The sequence below is a fragment of the Procambarus clarkii genome, chromosome 53 (genome assembly GCF_040958095.1).
Source record: "Procambarus clarkii isolate CNS0578487 chromosome 53, FALCON_Pclarkii_2.0, whole genome shotgun sequence".
NCBI classification, from domain to species: Eukaryota; Metazoa; Arthropoda; class Malacostraca; order Decapoda; family Cambaridae; genus Procambarus; species Procambarus clarkii.
This window is the reverse complement of record NC_091202.1, coordinates 11,129,898-11,135,897: the sequence shown is the minus strand read 5'-3', so window position 1 is coordinate 11,135,897 and position 6,000 is coordinate 11,129,898.

The window sequence follows — 6,000 nt, the reverse complement described above, 5'->3', positions numbered from 1 at the left end:
GAGAGGAACAGTCAGATGGAACCACTACAGGATTACAGAGGGGAACGGAGATACCCACAAGACTGGAATTCAAATTATCAACAAGCACACAGGTACTACACCAGACAACACCCGTCCTACTACCAAAACTGGACGAATCACTTCCAAAACGACACACCCTGGACGCAAACACAGTGGCCTCCTTATCAGAGCCTCAGATATTAACACCAAGTAAGGCATCCAGCACTTCCACTAACACGATAACATCATTTATATTTGCCAACATCCAGGGTATAAAAACACGCAAAACCAACAAAGTTAAATTTATAGATGGTCTCCTTCATGAGGCAAATGCAGTGTTTGCAGCCCTAACAGAAACCCACACAAAGGACTACCATGATGGTGAAATATGGATCTCAGAGTACAATCTTTTCAGATGTGATAGGAAACATCGGCTTCAGGGTGGGGTCAGCCTCTACATCAAAGACACACTCATCTGTACTGAGCTGCTAAACACCTCAAATGATATGGTGGAAGTGCTGATAATCAAAATAGAGATTTTAAATGTAGTTATTGTCCTTGTATATAAGTCACCGGAGGCAAACCCTCAGCAGTTTAAAGACCAACTAATGAAAATAGAACACTGCTTGGAAAACCTCACAAATCCAGCTCCGAACATCATCCTGCTTGGGGACTTCAACCTACGGCACCTGAAATGGAAGCACCTGGCTAATACAGTAATATCAGAAAGAATACCAGGAAGTAGCCTAAATGAACAGGCCCATGCAAATGACCTGCTACGGATGTGCGACAGGTTTGCTTTAAACCAGCAAATAGTAGAACCAACTAGGAAGGAGAACACGCTGGACCTCATTTTCACTAATAATGATGAATTGATCAGGAACATAATGATTACAAATACCTGTTACTCAGATCACAACTTAATTGAAGTTATGACAACCATGGGGAGTACACCTTCAAAACCAGTCCAGATTCCCGGTGGAGGAGATTTCAGCAAATTCAACTTCAATAATAAACAGATAAACTGGGAGCAAATAAACCAAGACTTCACAGAAATAAACTGGGAAGAACAGCTAGAAAATGCAAACCTGAACCAGTGCCTGGAAAAAATAAGCTCAGTAGCACTAGAAATATGTTCAAACCACATACCTCTAAGAAAAAAGAGGAAGAGATGCAGATTGGAACGGGAACGTCGTTCCCTATATAGGCGAAGAAAACGAATCGCGGAACAACTTGAGAGTCGCACCCTATCTCAAGAACGGCGAAGAAGGTTAGGTAGAGAAATAGAAACAATTGAACGGAAGCTACAAGAATCATACAAAACCCAGGAGAGGCAAAGAGAGCACAAGGCCATCAGTGAAATAGAAAGAAATCCGAAATATTTTTTCTCCTATGCAAAATCAAGATAAAAAACCACATCTAGTATCGGGCCCCTGCGAAAGGGAGATGGGACTTTCACCGATGACAACAAAGAAATGAGCGAGCTACTGAGGACGCAGTACGACTCTGTCTTCAGCGAGCCATTAAACACACTAAAGACTGATAACCCAAATGAATTTTTCATGGATACGATACCAACATCAAATCACCCTATCCCCACTGGATTTTGAAGAAGCCATAAACAGTATGCCTATGCACTCTGCACCAGGCCCGGATTCTTGGAACTCCATATTCATAAAGAACTGTAAAAAACCACTATCGCAGGCCCTCCACATTCTGTGGAGACAAAGCCTAGATACTGGCGTTATTCCTGATATACTAAAAACAGCAGAGATAGCACCACTTCATAAAGGAGGAAATAAGGCAGAGGCAAAAAATTACAGACCGATAGCGCTAACATCGCACATCATAAAAATTTTTGAGAGAGTGCTAAGAAGATAGATCACAAAATACATGGAATCACAGCATCTCCATAACCCCGGACAACATGGTTTCAGAACAGGGCGCTCTTGCCTGTCACAGTTGCTGGACCACTATGATATGGCATTAGATGCTATGGAAGACAAACATAACGCTGATGTAATTTACACAGATTTCGCAAAAGCTTTTGATAAATGTGACCATGGTGTTATTGCACATAAAATGCGTTCAAAAGGAATTACCGGAAAATAGGCAGATGGATCTACAATTTCCTGACCAACAAAACCCAATGTGTAATAGTCAGCAAAATAAAATCCAGCCCATCAACCGTGAAGAGCTCAGTCCCCCAGGGTACTGTGCTTGCTCCAGTACTTTTTCTCATCCTCATTTCGGACATAGACAAGAACACAACCTATAGCACTGTATCATCCTTTGCAGATGACACTAGGATCTTCATGAGAGTAGGCAACATAGAGGACACGGCGAACCTCCAGTCAGATGTAGATCAGGTCTTTCTATGGGCTACAGAAAATAATATGGTGTTTAACGAAAATAAGTTCCAGCTAATAATAAATAAATAAAATAAAAATAAATCTTCCCCCAGACATACAGTTCAGATTAAATGCTGGTTACGGAGATCGAGAAAGGCTCGTTGACTTCATGCTCCACAAGGAAGATGAATGCAACGTGCCATTTACTGAGTTTGAATTACTCGCGGCCCTAAACAAAGGCAAAGCCACATCCCCCGGTGAAGATGGTATCACTTATGACATATTGCGTCTGCTCCCTTTAGTACCAGGGAATCCCTGCTTGAGCTGTATAATATGAGCTATGTTACTGGGGAGCTTCCTAACTCTTGGACCAACAGTATAATCATTCCAATTCCCAAGCCAAATCAAGAGAATGCTTTCCGCCCAATTTCCCTTACTAACTGCATTTGTAAAACATTCGAGAGAATGGTCCTAAACCGTCTCCTCCATAGAATAAGAACCATGCTATCCCCCCAGATATATGGCTTCATGCATGGAAGGAGTGTGCATCATTGCATCACCACCTTTCTTACCCTGCACACTGAAAAGTCATATACCACCTTCCTAGATCTTAAGTCTGCCTTTGATATTGCAAATAGACATGTTATCTTGAGTGAGCTTGCAAGAATGAATATTGGTGGTCGGCTTCTTTGTTGGATCAGGGGTTACTTATCCAACAGGAAGTCATCTGTATTTTTCCAGGGGCATAGAAGTGTAACAAGAGACTTTGAACTAGGTACCCCGCAGGGTGGTGTCCTCAGTCCTACCTTATTTAATATCTTAATAAACACGCTGTTAAACTCTATACCGAGCAAACCCAACGTCCACATCATTAGCTATGCTGATGATATAATGATACACACCACTGGGTATGCTAACACGCAGAACACTCTTAACTCTGTATTAGACTCATGTCAGGACCTAGGTTTAATTATCTCAGCAGAGAAAACAAAGATACTAAATCGGCGCCCACCCAGGCAGGGAGGAGCTGTTCGCAAGATGCAACTGTCTGATGGCTCCCAGCTTGACTATGTAAACAGATTCAAATACCTTGGCCTTGAGGTGCCACTGTAGGGTCCTGTTGTATTCAGACTCTGTCGTCAGTTTAAAGAGAGGCTCCGAGCTCTCAAGGCTGTTGCAGGTTATCACTCAGGCTATGGTGCCAATGTCAGAATTGTCAAAATGATGTACTTTGCATACATCAGATCTTTAGTGGATTATGCTGCACCTCTGCTTGTTTTGATGCCTGAAAGAAAACTTAGAGGGCTTGAAAAATTGCAGAACGAAGCCTTGAGGATAATCCTTGGGTGCCCTCGTACCACAAAGATACTTAATATGAGAAAGGAATTTAATATTCTGAGCGTTGTTGATCGTGTTACTGAAATTAACTGTCAAATTGGTATAAAAATGCTTAGGCTAACTCATCCTAATCCTTGCACAGAAGCCCTCCAGAATTTCTTTATTGAAGATCAGCATTGTTCCAAATGGATAACAAAAACTGGAACTCAACTCAGAATGTATGGGGTTCATGATTTGTACCAAGAGAAACAACAACGGCACTTTCCTGCACCGTGGGAGGTTACACCCTTTCCAGTTTTAATCCCTCCCTTTCCACCCAAGAAGCAAATTAGAGATCAGCCCAAGCTTCGTCTTGAGGCAAAGCTCAACGCCTTAAGCCATATTGATGTTCTGTCCACAGAGCATTCTCTCTCTCAAATTATATACACTGATGGTTCCCTACACCGCACCACGGGTGCAGCTGGAAGTGCAGTTGTCCTGACAATGGGCGATGGCCTATACTTTGAGTGGGGAGTCCGTATAAACAACTGGGCCTCTACCCTTCAGACTGAACTATTTGCCTTGATCCTTGCACTGAAATGTGTACAAGTCTCAAAACTTGATACATTAATTGTAAGTGACTCCTTATCATCCTTAAATGCTCTCAACTCTTTAAGACATAACTGTATGCAGGCGATGAGTCAGGCGATGAGAATGGTCCAGGACGGACCGAAACGTCGTCGTCCCTTCAATTTCTAGTGTGTGGTCTGGTCAACACATAACTGTAACATGCTCGTGTCCGAAGCTAGACACAAATACAACAAAATTATTAAGGATGGTAACAGAGTCCATTTCATGTGGTCTCCATCTCATGTTGGCCTCTGAATGCATGATAGAGCTGATAGGTTAGCCAAAGAATCTGCCTTTAAAGGAGCCGTTGAGTGTAACCTTTGATTGTCAATGAGCAATCTGAGAGCAGCAGTACACCGAGAACTTCAACAAGATCTTGTAGATCTGAGGCAAAGTGAAATTGACACCAGTAATTCCATCTATCATCATACTATCATGCAAGAGGAGTCACACATCTTTGGATCATCCAATAAAATCAGCAGACTTCTAGATGTTACTACTGCTCGGCTTAGACTCGGTTACAAGTATCTCTGGGAATTCTCATTATCTGCTGATGTAGACCTGACCAAATGTAAACTGTGTCAACAAAATTATTCGCACACCCTCCGTCACTATGTGATGGAGTGCGAAAAGGTACGTGAATTTAGAGACAATTCTATAACCAATGTTCGAGCGATGTGTCAATATTTCATTCAAAATGATCTGCTACCAGAAATTTTAGCCAAATATCCCCAGTTTGCTAACTGTAGGTAGTAACTAAGTGATTGTAACCTATCCACCGCTGCCCACTGGATGGGGGGCGGTGTGCAGGACAAACATATAAATTTTGACACTAGCTCTCCACATATGTCAGTTACTTAATTTAGAACCTGTACTTGAGGTCGATCTCAAACCCATTGTTGATGTGATGACTTATATTGAATTTTGTAACTAGCTCATCAAGATTGTAACTTGCTTAGCTAAATGAATTGTGGGGTTCAGTCCCTGAGCCCATTATGTGCCTCTGTAACCCTTTCCACTACCGCGCACAAGATGGGTATGGGGTGCATAATAAATGAACTAAACTAACTGTTTATTCAGGAAAGGTACATACATACAAGTGATGTTACATTAATGGATCGATATATAGATAGAGCTAGTACATACAATGCCTAAAGCCACTATTACGCAATGCGTTTCGGGCAGGAAAAACATTAATATCTAGAACTTAATACTAATTGAGCATAAAGAATAAAATGTGTTGAGAACAAATACAAATAAAGATAAAAAAAAGGGGGAACATGACTGAAAAAGCAGCACAAATACAATACGTTGACAGTGTTGATTAAAAAAAAATAACAGACATGGGTTGACAATAGAGGGGTAAGGTAGGTTACAGGGAATTTATTAGGTAGAGTTTAGTTTTTATCTTAAACTGGTTGAGAGAGGTACAGTCTTTAACATGGTTGGGAAGATCATTCCACATTCTGGGTCCCTTGATTTGTAGAGCATTTCTAGTTTGATTAAGTCGTACTCTTGGAATATCAAAACTGTATTTATTTCTGGTGTGGTGCTCATGGGTTCTGTTACAACCTTCAATGAAGCTTTTGAGGTCAGGATTGGCATTACAGTTCAGCGTTTTATATATGTATAATACACATGAGAGAATGTGCAGTGACTTAATATCTAACATATTCAGAGATTTGAGTAGGGGTACCGAGTG